Below are 14,774 nucleotides of genomic sequence, written 5' to 3'. Positions count from 1 at the left end.
ATATTCCACTCCCGGGTAAGGATGGAGTGTGGATCTGAGCTCGGTAGGCTGCATGCACTACATACATCCCATTTCCGGGGAACAGACCAACGGTACTCCCACTTAGAAATGTGCAGGTACGACCGAGTCTGTTCCTGGCTGGAGTGGGAGGGGGGTGGTACATCCCAGTAGTGTAGGGGCAGATAGGGGGAGCAGCCTGGGTAAAGATAGGAGCTCATTGGGTGCTGGTCGCCTGAGCTCACACATAGAGGGTGTATATAAGGTGGGCACCATCAAAGAACAGGGTCAGTCAGCCACAGTCAGTCAGTCTGTGAGTCTTTGCAGAGAAGTCAGAGGAAGAGGAGCAGAGAAGCCCCAGAGAGAGAGAGGAGAAAGCAAGAAAGACCCAGAGGGGGAAACAGAAAAGGAACTCTGAGAACCCAAAGTCCATCAGCGGGTGAAGAGTTGGCAAAAGGGTACCGGATCCCAAGCTGGTGGGGGCAAAAGCACACCCTAGCCAGAGACCGGAGGCCGTGGGCAGTGTCTGCCACGGCCACCCACCACATCCACCCCGAAGGCATACCACGTGGAGGGTCAGGGAACCCAAGGCCAAGGGTCTCCCAACAGAAGGCCCGAGGGAGCTGGACCTAGGTGGATCACTAGTGGGGACGGCCAGAGGAAAGGACAGAAGGAGAGCTCAGGGTCACGCTCCGGACTTGTTTGGGGGTTGGCTGGATCCAGGACCTGGTGGACGCAGCACGGCTCGGGTGGTCACTTGAAGCTGGAGTGACCGGAACATCAGCAGTGAGTAAATACCCTAAACTGCACAACCCGACTCTGTCTTCCTTTAACATCTATGCTGCACCACCACAACCCCCATCCTCTGCACCTGACCCCCTGAGGCTATACCCCACCCGTTGGGGGTTATACCATCACAAGCTGCACCTACACCATCAGCCTCAGCGGACCCTGCTGCAGCGGCGGCCATAGTGACCGCAATACAACGGGTGGCGTAGTCGACATTAAGAACTTAATAACATCTGTAGGACTGCCACATACAACTGAGTTTGACACCCTGGGCACGGACCGGGTCACAGCCACTCGGAAGACTACAACCCCCATCTGATCCGGCTCCGGATATTCCCACTAAAGAATATGGCCCAGGGGGCGCGTCAACTTTGGCGTAGTCGGCAGGATTACGTGCCCACAACAACCGGGTACTGCGTGCCTGAAGAAAAGAACGAGTTTACCTCAAAAAGAAGTCTCCTGCCGGTTCCGGAGGGTCCCCGCCATCGGACTCCATCACAGATCGATTCCCGCCGGTTGTCCGCCATTAACAGCTTTTTCTCGCCATCTGCAGAGTTTCCCGCCACTGGGAAACGCTTCCCGCCATTTCCAAAGGTTTCCCGCCTTGGAAGAGCGGACGCCGTTATGGGCGTGCCAGAGGGTGGCGAGAGGCCACCTCCCATCGTGGGCCAGGACCGAAAATGGCGCCAAAAGTGGAAACCGCCCCCACCAACAGAGACTGTGATGCTAGAGGTGTCTGTCAGCGTGAAAGAACAGCCCCTGGAGCTGACAGTCACCAAGTGGCCCCGGGACCGCCCTCGAAGTGGGAGGAGACGAAAGGAGAGAACAAAGATGGGTGTCGCCTGGGGCAGTCTAGAGCGAGCGCACCCGGAGGCAAGAAGCCTGGAGAAGAATATCGGAGGAGCTTACCCGGAGATGGCGAGAAAGCAGAGCAGCACCGGCCCGTTGGCCAGGAGCCTGCTAGAAACAGAGGAGGGAGAGCAGAGCAGCACCGGCCCGTTGGCCAGGAGCCTGCTGGAGACAACAGTAGGAGAGCAGAGCAGCACCGACCCGTTGGTCAGGAGCCTGCTGGAAACAACGACCCCACTAGGACTAGTGGAGGTCCTAGCACAGCTCCCCCGAGACCGGGAGTGTGCACAGACCGCTCTGGAGGGCCTCGCAAGGAGGATGGCCCGGGTGCAGCGAGAGACGTTGGCGGAGTGGAGCCGTGAGATGGCCCAGCAGACCGAGACCTGTCAGCGGAGCACGCCACCCGAGACGAGGAAACAGACCGCCTCTGAGGATGGCGCGGGAGGATTGAAGGCCGGAGACGGCGCCGAGAAGGGAGCCGAACGAGTGGAGGCAGGTAAAGGGGACGTCTATACCCCAAACCGGGAAACCGCGTACCTGCCCCAGCTCCCCGTCGCAGAGCCCGAAGTCTATCCTGCCGTGCCCGTCGCTGCAACGTCACCGCCGCAGACTAGGCCTCAAACGGGAGCCGCGACCCCTGTGACGTCACACGCCTCGACCCCGAGCGTGACCAAGCAGGAAGTACCACCAGCCTGGTCGCAAGGCCTAGTACCCCCGGGCGCCGCAATACCAACAGCGCCCCCTACCTCCGCGGAGCCCCCGGCCTGGTCACAGGGCCAAGTAGCCCAGGGCGCCGCCGTCCTTACGGTGCCCTTCACCTTCCAGATACCCCAGGCCTGGCCGCAAGGCCCGGGCAACCCGGGCGCTAACACCACCGCGCCCATAAGACCAAAAGTGCCGCATCTGGGAGAGGACCTGTTTACCCAACACACGTGCCCGGATGGGCAGCCATTTATATGGCCACCGGAGTTCCACCATCCCCGACTCCGGAGAGAGAGACCCCTGGATGAACCCCTGATCCCGGCTCCAAAGCCCGTAAAGAGGATCTCGCCCCCGCTAGCAGAAGCGCAGTTTGAGTGGGACCCCACCGGAGAAGATCTCATGGGGTTCACTCAAGAGACTCGGGCAGCTGCAGCGGAGCGTGCTGAGTGCTGCCGCCAACAGCTCGAGGACTTTGAGAGGGAGCGGAGAGAGAGGCGGGTCCGGGAACAGCAAGCTCAAATAAGGAGCGCGGAGCAGAAGAGCCGGGCCAGGAGAGACCCCCGTGCAGCGCATAGTCCCCGCACCACCGGGACTGTGATAAAGTTTAACATGCAGCATGGGTGGGGCTTCATCCGAGACCACCGCACCCTAGGCGACGTCTTCGTGACCAGGAGAGACGTTGAGTCCCACCTACCGGAGGGACACAGAGGTCGTGACCTTTACATCGGGGACGAGGTCACCTTCACCCGGCACAAGTGTGCCAAAGGACCCTACGCCCTCCATGTACATCGCCTGACGGAGGAAGAGCTGCGGTGTGAGGAGGAAGAACAAGAGGACCCGGACGGGTCTGAAACTAGAGTTAGAGGTAACCACAAAGAAAGAGCAGGAGGACGCCGTCGTTAAGTACAGCAGAGTACAAGCTGTATATAGTTGCCCGTCGGGGCACAGTGAACTGTTGCTAAATATAGTCCCCGTTGGGACCAGCAAGTGTGAACTGTTACCCGTATTTCCCTATTCCCACTGACCGAGGACTGAGAGCGGTCATCCCTTTCCTAATACCTGGCCGAGGACTGAGAGCGGCCATACCTTCCCTTTGTATATAGTTGCGCTTCCTAAAGCGCCCCCTACCGGTTTTATAGGAAAACCATTTTTCAAGAAAAGACTGTCTAATATATGTTGTTTTATATGTTTTATATGTTTATGCAAAAATTTGTATGTTTTTGGTGTTTTGTTCTTACAGCCCGAGGACGTGCTGTGATTTACCAGGGGGGAATGTAGCACCCTGAGGATTCGGCTGCTACAGGGGTATTGAACCTCAACCCAGAGGTGTGATATTCCACTCCCGGGTAAGGATGGAGTGTGGATCTGAGCTCGGTAGGCTGCATGCACTACATACATCCCATTTCCGGGGAACAGACCAACGGTACTCCCACTTAGAAATGTGCAGGTACGACCGAGTCTGTTCCTGGCTGGAGTGGGAGGGGGGTGGTACATCCCAGTAGTGTAGGGGCAGATAGGGGGAGCAGCCTGGGTAAAGATAGGAGCTCATTGGGTGCTGGTCGCCTGAGCTCACACATAGAGGGTGTATATAAGGTGGGCACCATCAAAGAACAGGGTCAGTCAGCCACAGTCAGTCAGTCTGTGAGTCTTTGCAGAGAAGTCAGAGGAAGAGGAGCAGAGAAGCCCCAGAGAGAGAGGAGAAAGCAAGAAAGACCCAGAGGGGGAAACAGAAAAGGAACTCTGAGAACCCAAAGTCCATCAGCGGGTGAAGAGTTGGCAAAAGGGTACCGGATCCCAAGCTGGTGGGGGCAAAAGCACACCCTAGCCAGAGACCGGAGGCCGTGGGCAGTGTCTGCCACGGCCACCCACCACATCCACCCCGAAGGCATACCACGTGGAGGGTCAGGGAACCCAAGGCCAAGGGTCTCCCAACAGAAGGCCCGAGGGAGCTGGACCTAGGTGGATCACTAGTGGGGACGGCCAGAGGAAAGGACAGAAGGAGAGCTCAGGGTCACGCTCCGGACTTGTTTGGGGGTTGGCTGGATCCAGGACCTGGTGGACGCAGCACGGCTCGGGTGGTCACTTGAAGCTGGAGTGACCGGAACATCAGCAGTGAGTAAATACCCTAAACTGCACAACCCGACTCTGTCTTCCTTTAACATCTATGCTGCACCACCACAACCCCCATCCTCTGCACCTGACCCCCTGAGGCTATACCCCACCCGTTGGGGGTTATACCATCACAAGCTGCACCTACACCATCAGCCTCAGCGGACCCTGCTGCAGCGGCGGCCATAGTGACCGCAATACAACGGGTGGCGTAGTCGACATTAAGAACTTAATAACATCTGTAGGACTGCCACATACAACTGAGTTTGACACCCTGGGCACGGACCGGGTCACAGCCACTCGGAAGACTACAACCCCCATCTGATCCGGCTCCGGATATTCCCACTAAAGAATATGGCCCAGGGGGCGCGTCACTTGTGCACAGTCGCTCTGGATCAGACAGTGTAGGGTCAGTGCTGCTGAGCTAGGGAGAGATTTATACTCTAAAATAGTTAGTGCAGGGTCTCTAAAGCTTGCCAAATCAAACAAACAGTCCTTCTCAGGACTAATATCCATCTCAGATATCAGGCAGGCAGGCAGGCAGGCTGTATAGGAGACGCAGTGGTTATACCAGCAAATGCTGCATTACAGTCCTGTGTGCTCCTGTTGGTCAAATTGCTAGACTTATCACCCCGCTCTCAGGGGCCAGGAAAAATTATTATTTTTTTCATCTAAATCCTGTATTTTTTTTTCCCTTAGTCAGACTGTCCAAATACGCGTCTTATTAACCTTTTGGTATATCCCCCCCCCCAAAAAAATAATTGAGTGTGTCTGTGACTGTTCAGACAACAATATATCTGTTTAAAAGGTGTAGGCCAGAAAAATATAACTGTGGTTTTGCAGTTCCACGGGTCAAATCTCTGTATTATCCTGTTTTTGGCATTTTTTGCCATAAAAAAAAAACTGTAATAGTGTCTCCCTGACTGGTCAGACACCAATATATCTGTTTAAAAGAGTCTGGTGTACACCACATAAATATAACTGTGGTTTTGCAGTTCCACGGTTCAAATCTCTGTATTATCCAGCTTTTGGTATTTTTTTCCTAAAGAAAAACAGTAATAGTGTCTCCCTGATTGTTCAGACACAAATATATCTGTTTGAAAGATTCTGGTGTAGGCCAGAAAAATATAACTGTGGTTTTGCAGTTCCATGGTTCAAATCTATGTATTATCCAGCTTTTGGTATTTTTTCCCTAAAGAAAAACAGTAATAGTGTCTCCCTGATTGTTCAGACACAAATATATCTGTTTGAAAGATTCTGGTGTAGGCAAGAAAAATATAACTGGTTTTGCAGTTCCACGGGTCAAATCTCTGTATTATCCTGTTTTTGGCATTTTTTGCCGTAAAAAAAAACCTGTAATAGTGTCACCTTGACTGGTCAAACACCAATATATCTGTTTAAAAGAGTCTGGTGTAGGCCAGAAAAATATAACTGTGGTTTTGCAGTTCCACGGGTCAAATCTCTGTATTATCCTGTTTTTGGCATTTTTTGCCGTAAAAAAAAATTGTAATAGTGTCTCCCTGATTGTTCAGACACAAATATATCTGTTTGAAAGATTCTGGTGTAGGCCAGAAAAATATAACTGTGGTTTTGCTGTTCCACGGTTCAAATCTCTGTATTATCCAGCTTTTGGTATATTTTCCCTAAAGAAAAACAGTAATAGTGTCTCCCTGATTGTTCAGACACAAATATAGTATATCTGTTTGAAAGATTCTGGTGTAGGCCAGAAAAAATATAACTGTGGTTTTGCAGTTCCACGGTTCAAATCTCTGTATTATCCAGCTTTTGGTATTTTTTCCCTAAAGAAAAACAGTAATAGTGTCTCCCTGATTGTTCAGACACAAATATATCTGTTTGAAAGATTCTGGTGTAAGAAAAATATAACTATGGTTTTGCAGTTCCACTGGTCAAATCTCTGTATTATCCTGTTTTTGGCATTTTTTGCCTTAAAAAAACTGTAATAGTGTCTCCTTGACTGGTCAGACACCAATATATCTGTTTAAAAGAGTCTAGTGTAGGCCAGAAAAATATAAATGTGGTTTTGCAGTTCCTCGGTTCAAATCTCTGTATTATCCACTTTTGGGCCTTTTTTACATAAAAAAAACAGTTTGAGTGTGTCGCTGACTGTTCAGCCCCAAATATATCTATTAAAAAAAGTCTGGTATACTCCAGTAAATTAGAACTGTGGTTTTGCAGTTCCACGTTAAAATCTCTATATTATCCAGCTTTTTGCCTGTTTTACGTAAAAAAAAAAAAATAGTGTCTCCCTGTCTGTTCAGTCACAAATATATCTGTTTAAAAGATTCTGGTGTAGGCCAGAGAAATAGAACTGTGGTTTTCCTCTTCCACGGTTCTAATCTCCTTTTTATTACCCTTTTTCCATTGATAGTGCAAGTGTACTTAATTTACAATGGACAAGGCGCGTGGCAAGGGACGTGGAACTGGACGTTCTGGTGATGGTGCGTGTAGAGGACGGGGCCGTGGCCAAGGTGAAAATGTGCCACAACCAACAGCCACATCTTCTCACTCCCACTTTTTGACCGAATTACTAGGGAACCACACTACAACACCAGTATTGCGAACTGATCAGTGTGAACAGGTTATTAATTGGATAGCAGATAATACTTCCAGTTACCTGGGCACCACCACCTCCAGTCTGTCTTCCACACGGTCAAGTTTTAGTAGCCGTGAGTATCGACCGCATACTCCTCCTCACCCTGATGCTCCTTCCTCCCACCATGCCGAGTGTCGTCAGACAGCAACTGATCCCACACTTGGACACTCTGAAGAGCTGTTCACTGGTCCATTTCCATATTTGTGCCCCTCGCCTGCTCCGCTTGAAGTGGTGGAAGAGGAGATCCCATGTAGCGATGCCCAAATATTTGAACAGCCACGGCCAGAGGAAGTCGACGCTATCAATTTGTCACAAGAGGTGGACGATGACGAGACACAATGGCCACGAAGTGAGGAGGAGGATCGTGGTGCGCAAGTGGAAGAGGAGGAGGTGGTGGATGATCTAGTAACTGACCCAATGTGGCAGGAGGACACGCAGAGCGAGGCCAGCAGCACACATGGGGAGGGAGGCAGAGTACCTCAACAGGCAGGAAGAAGCAGTGTGGTGGCCGCACACAGAAGGCGGGCAACAGTTCCCCGTAACTCCAACACGAGGGACGTTGCCAGTACAACCGGTAGGTCTTCCAGAGTCTGGAATTTTTTAAAAAACTCTGCTGATAACCCCAAAAAGGCCATTTGTACCACCTGCCATGCCAGCATCAGCAGGGGTGACAAATCTACCAGCCTGACCACCACCAGCATGCTCAGGCACATGGCAGCAAATTACCTGACTTTGTGGGGCGAACCCCAGGGTCCACGACCAGTGTCAGCGGGTGTCACCACTGCTTCTTCCTCTGTTGTGCGTGTAATAGAACCCCCTGTTGTGCGTGCAAGGCAATCCCCTGTCCATACTGCATGCAATGATGTCCCCTCCTCTCAGTCTTCACTTGTTATGGCAGTTTCTCAAGAAACAGCATCAACGTCCACGTCCATGTCCCACCGCAGCGTTCAATTGTCCATATCCCAGACCTTTGAACGAAAGTGCAAATTCGCAGCCAACGCCCCACAGGCCACAGTCCTAAGTTCGCACATTTCACAACTGCTTGCGTTGGAAATGCTGCCTTTTAGGCTGGTGGAGACAGAATCCTTCCGCAACCTTACGGCGGTGGCCGTCCCTCGGTACTCGGTCCCCAGCTGACACTATTTTGCCCGGTGTGACATCCCCACACTACACAAGCACGTGTCCCAAAACATCTGCCGTGCCCTCAACAACGCAGTTACTGGGAGAGTCCACCTGACAATGGACACGTGGACAAGTGCTTGTGGCGAGGGATGGTACATCTCCCTGACGGCACACTGGGTAAACATAGTGGAAGCCGGGACCCAGTCGGACCTTGGGTCGGAACATATCCTCCCCACACCGAGGATTGCGGGCCCTATGTCAGTCAGAGTTGCCCCCACAGTGTACAGCTCCTGTAACTCCTCCTCCTCCTCCTCATGTTCAGCCTCCATCTCAGATATCACCACATCAGATACAAGCTGGAAGCACTGCAGTACTGCCTCAGCCAAGTGGCAACAGGCTGTGCTGAAACTCTTAAGCTTAGGTGAGAAACCTCACACTGCTTCTGAGTTGTGGACAGCTGTGAAAGAGCAGGCAGATCTGTGGCTGAGACCGCTGAACCTACTTCCAGGCATGGTCGTGTGTGACAATGGCCGTAACCTAGTGGCGGCTCTGAGGCGAGGCGAGATCACACACGTACCATGCCTGGCTCATGTGTTTAACCTCGTGGTTCAGCGGTTTCTTAAATCGCACCCCGAGTTGCCAGATCTGCTCGTCAAAGTACGCCGCCTGTCAGCTCATTTTTGCAAGTCGGCTACAGCTTCCGCCGCCCTTGCTGTGTTGCAGCAGCGTTTGCAGCTTCCGGCACACAAACTGGTGTGTGATGTCCCCACACGTTGGAACTCTACCCTCCACATGTTGCAAAGGATTTGTGAGCAGAAGAGAGCAGTTGTGGAGTACCAGCTGCAACAAGGCCGTCGATATTCAGGTCAGACTCCACACATAAGACCTCAGGAGTGGACCTGGATGTCTGACATATGTACCATCCTGACAAACTTTGACAAACTTTGAGGAGTCCACCAAGATGGTGAGTGGTGATGACGCCATCATTAGTGTCAGCATCCCACTTGTCTGTCTTTTGCAACGTTCTCTGCAGAGAATTAAAGAGGAGGCATTGCAGCCAGAGTATGATGAGATGGATCAAGAAGCCATAGCGGGCGATTACACACAGCCGAGCCTCGTCTCATCCCAATGTGCATTGGGGGACAATGAGGGAGAGGAGGAGGAGGAGGAGGAAGAACAGGAGCTGGTATCATGACCTGTAGACGGTAGTACCTGTACAACTGTCATACCGTTGGCTCAGCGTTGGTGGCCTGAGGACAGGGGGGAGGAGGAGGAGGAGAGCATGGTCAGTCATCATCTTGGTGAGGACACGGAAGTCTTGCCCGTTACCAGTCTGGCACGCATGGCTGACTTTGTTACGCTGCCTTAACCGTGACCCTCGCGTTGTAAAAATGTTGGTTGACAGTCATTACTGGTTGTTGACAGTTTTAAACCCCAGCTACAAGGAGAACTTTCACTCTCTTATTCCTGAGGTGGAGAGGTCTACAAAAATGTGGCAGTACCAGAAGGCCCTTGCTGCAAAACTGTTAAAAAAATTCCCATCTGAACACGCTAGCGGCAGAAGCCACAGTTCGTTGACCAACCAAGGCATGCAGGCGAGAGAGACGCAACTCCAATCCAGCAGAGGCAGGGGAACACTGTCAACATTCTGAGACAGTTTTCTGAGACCCGCCCAGCTTACTGGTCCTGAGGCGCGGAGTACTCTCACAAGGAGTGGAGAGTACCTTGCCGACCGTACCAGCATCCTCCGTGATTCCTCTGTGCCTTTTAATTATTGGGTATCCAAGCTGGACACTTGGAATGAACTCGCTCTGTACGCCTTGGAGGTCCTGGCCTACCCTGCCGCTAGCGTGTTACCGGAGCGTGTTTTTAGTGCCGCTGGGGGAATTATAACTGATAAGCGCACTCGCCTGTCAACTGACAATGCTGACAAGCTGACCCTTATCAAAATGAACAAGGGCTGGATTGGGCCAGACTTCTCATCACCACCAAATGACAGCAGAGTAACATAAAGTCAAATCCACTGTGTTATTTCAGGAGGTGTATTCCCATGCACCGCTTCACACCCACACATGGGTATACGCTTCCTCATTTTGGCTGTATTTTGCTCTTCTCCTTATCCTCAGCCTCCACCACCACTATACCGCCAGGGTGACCTTGGTCCGTGTTGCCAGCATTGCAAGTTCCTCCCTCCTAATTTTTGGCAGCTTTTGCTTGGAAGGCATAGGCAAAGACTATGGGAGACCCACTCCCCAATAGTGGGAATAATGTTTTTAAGATGCTGTACTGCATGGCTCTTCCAAAGGGCATTAAAACCGTCTTGTTAAGCTACTGCGACCTCCACGTCTCTTCCAAGGGGCATTAAAACCATCTTGTTAAGCTACTGTGACCTCCACCACTCTCCCAAGGGGCATTAAAACCGTCTTGTTAAGCTACTGCGACCTCCACGTCTCTTCCAAGGGGCATTAAAACCATCTTGTTAAGCTACTGCGACCTCCACGTCTCTTCCAAGGGGCATTAAAACCATCTTGTTAAGCTACTGCGACCTCCAAGTCTCTTCCAAGGGGCATTAAAACCGTCTTGTTAAGCTACTGCGACCTCCACGTCTCTTCCAAGGGGCATTAAAACCATATTGTTAAGCTACTGCGACCTCCACGTCTCTTCCAAGGGGCATTAAGACCGTCTTGTTAAGCTACTTCGACCTCCACGTCTCTTCCAAGGTGCATTAAAACCATCTTGTTAAGCTACTGCGACTTCCATGTCTCTTCAAAGGGGCATTAAAACCGTCTTGTTAAGCTACTGCGACCTCCATGTCTCTTCCAAAGAGCATTAAAACCGTCTTGTTAAGCTACTATGACCTCCACGTCTCTTCCAAGGGGCATTAAAAAAGTCTTGTTAAACCATTCTGAACTCCACAGCTCTTCCAAGGGCCATTGAAACGTTGTTTTTAATTAACTCTAACCTCCATGACTCTTCCAACGGGCATTGCATTTCCTCCTAATTGTAGTCATCTTTTGCTTTTCAATGCATAGGCGAACACTAAGGGAGACCCACTCCCCAATATTGGGTGAAAGGTTTTTAGTATGCTGTAATCCACGTCTGTTTCAAGGGCCATTGCAGTTCCTCATAATTTTTGGAAAGCCTTCCATTCACTGCTTAGGCCAACAGTGCACAGGAGACCCAGTTGCTATAAATGGAAAAAACGGTTTAGTTAAGGCCCTCTGACCTCCATGTCACTTCCAAGGGGCATTGGAGTGCCTCGAAATTTTTGGTAGGCATTGCACTCACTGTATGCCCTATAACTATGTAGCCGAACCGCTCCTTTTGGTACAGAACCATATCCTACAAGACATGTGTGGTTGACTGGCCTGATATTGATGTGAATGGTCCCTTTTCCTCCTGCTCTTTCTCCATTGCCACCACCTCATCCATCATTCATCACCTGAAGCTTTGTTTTAACGGGAGTCATAGAACTGGGATAGTAGCAGGAAAACATCCAGCAATCCTCGGAGGAGGTAGGATATGCGCCAAAACGCTGACCACCTCAGGCCTAGCCGCTACTACATACATCCGCTTGCATTCCAAGGAACAGAAAGCTAAGGAGATGGATGGCCATATGATCATGAATAATTTACTCATTGTGTAGGAGGCCGACCACTGCTGCTGTCTACCTTTTGAACTTTGTGTTGAAGCCTGATTGACCCAGGACCCACAATCCTCTATGTCTGGAGGACGTGTTGCATCCCAGTGTCCAACTGTGTCCCGGCTTCCACAATATTAACCCAGTGTGAAGGCGTGGGATGGACCATCCCTGGCCACATTCACTTGTCCATGTGTTTGTGGTTAGGCTGTCCTTCAAATAGGGGTGGCTGGGGACCGTTTATGGACACCCGGCCGCCCCCAGGCGGCTGGGGACCGTGTGTGGACACCCGGCCGCGGGGCGGCTGGGGACCGAGTATGGACATCCAGCCACCCCCTGGCAGCTGGGGACCGAGCGTGGACACCCGGCCGCCGGGCGGCAGGGGACTGAGTATGGATACCAGGCCGCCGATGCAGCCATGACGTGGTGGCCAGATTCCGCCTTTTCATGCCTAAAAGGCCCAATTTGAAGTGCAAGCAAGCTAGCAGTATGGTATTGCAGCCTGGGGTGGGTGGATGGCAGGCTGCACACTTACGCTTGCATTCCAAGAAAACAAAGCAGATGCTAACTTCTATCATCATCATGCTCCTCCTCTTGGCACTCTCAACTCCCCTGATGGAGAAGCCAGGGCCCACCGGAGGAGTTTGGTTCTCTGGTGGGCTCGTCCAATGCTGCCCTAAAGCAGGCCGGGCTAAGAAAAGTGTGTGGGGGGAAGTTGACAGGAGAAATAGGGGCGGCTGGGGACCGTTTATGGACACCCAGCCGCCCCCAGGCGGCTGGGGACCGTGTGTGGACACCCGGCCGCGGGGCAGCTGGGGACCGAGTATGGACACCCGGCTGCCCAATAGCGGCTGGGGACCGAGCGTGGACACCCGGCCGCCGGGCGGCTGGGGACTGAGTATGGATACCAGGCCGCCGACGCAGCCATGACGTGGTGGCCAGATTCCGCCTCCACATGCCTAAAAGGTCCAATTTCAAGTGCAAGCAAGCTAGCAGTATGGTATTGCAGCCTGGGAGTGGGTGGGTGTCAGGCTGCATACTTGCGCTTGCATTGCAAGGAATGGAGGAGGTACAATTGAACACTACCTTGGGACAAGGACTTGCGCAGGGATAGTTGGAAGTCTGCATCTTCTGATGTGGCAAGGATCACTTCTGATGGGCCCACTTTTAGGTAGTGACCTGGGTGTCAGAGATGCTTTCAGGGATCTTCCCCATGCTGTTCCCATGTCTTTTCAGCACTGTATGCATGTGTCACACAGCACATGGCCAGATAAGATTGTAAAATGTTAAAATGACATTTCCCGGTGAATGCATTTGTCATGGTTGAAAGCAATACAAAAGTGCAAAAACGCATAAAAGATGCTACTTGTGAACATAGTCCAAGGTGTGGAGGAGTATTTTTGTTTTTGGTTATTTATTTTACCTTATTACACAAGTCTTTACCCTGGAAAGGATGTTCCTTAACATATTTCTCAGGAAAACCGTGTCAGTTTAGTTTTTGAACGTTTTATTGTGAGCCCTTAAAAGTGGCTTAATACCTCTGACCACGTTGTTGACAGCAGAGACCTGGGGTCAGAAATGCTTCCTGGGGCGATGCCCATGCTGTCCCCATGTCTTTTGAGCACTGTCACTATCGTTTTGGGCACTTTTTAGGCTTTCTACAGACTGCCGGGGGTGCCGCCACAAAAATGCTCGGGTCTCCCATAGACTAACATTGGGCTCGTGGCTTGGGTCGAGCACCCGAGTATCACAGCGAGCTCGGCCCAAGCTTCGAGCACCCAAGCATTTTAGTGCTCGCTCAACACTAATAATAGACTGTCCATAAATAGCTCAAAGTTTATGGTATGTATTTTTATTGGGTCTCTGTATAAGAACAGCATATAAGCGCTCTGCTCTCTAACTGCTAATTTATAGATAGAATTGTGCTAAACACACAGAAGTGCTCTAGAAAATCCATCACAAGTATGCCAATCTAACCTAGCAATTATGACAATTATGAGCAGTGGGAATCATTATCGTCTGGCATATCATCCAATAGACTGCAGGAATTGCTATGTTTCTTTTAAGGTGTAAGTGCTAACGATTGCTTACACATATAGTATTTCCACACTAATTTGTTAAAAGCACAATCAATGTATATTTATTAATTTGAGGCATAATTACTTACTTGGCAGTGAAGGAAGGGTGAAATCACAGCGCAAAAAAAGTTTTACCAATGTACAGTGGAGCATCAAATGCACAAATTGTTTTTTCCTGCTTCCAATCACTGGCTACATTTAGTTTTTATATTATTGCCTAAATAAAACAACTAAATGAAACACATATTTACATCATTGTACATAATGCTGGTAAAGTATTTCCCAATACAGTCCTTGAAGAACCTCAACAGGTCATGTGTTAAGAAATTTCATATTATTGCACAAGGGAATGTTTTACAAAATCAATAATTAGCAGCACGTGTGTTTTCTTTATGGGACATGACCTGCTGTTTTATTTTTGAGGATTGAGAAACATTGTGCTAGTGCAAAGAGTGCAACGTAAGTGAGAAAGATCATTAGAATTAACACTTTTGTTGTGCATTATCATAATTTGTTCCATACTTTCTAGCCAAAGAGCTGCAGTTTGCCCAGAATGTCATAGATTAGTCATAGATTTTTACAATAGATTCAACCAATTGCAATAAATTTGTACTGGATTTGTGGCACATTCTGTTTCTGGATCTTTCAGCTACATCTAAATGTAGCCTTAAATCAATGCTAAATCTACAAATCAATGCTTAAAAGGGTTCGCTTGTATATTTCTAAACTTGACAGGGGAAGTAGGGGTGAGCAATGCATGTCTTCTTTTTCTCCAGTCTGGCCTTCCCCGTTCCAGCTTTGCTGCTCTTACAGACTCTGCCAGACTGAAAATGATGACTTTCCTACCACCAGTCTGTTAACCTTGCAGGCAATC

Source organism: Phyllobates terribilis, unplaced genomic scaffold (assembly GCF_046119375.1).
Source record: "Phyllobates terribilis strain yellow unplaced genomic scaffold, ASM4611937v1 Scaffold_3__8_contigs__length_932513732, whole genome shotgun sequence".
NCBI lineage: Eukaryota > Metazoa > Chordata > Amphibia > Anura > Dendrobatidae > Phyllobates > Phyllobates terribilis.
Note: the sequence above shows the minus strand (reverse complement) of the source record.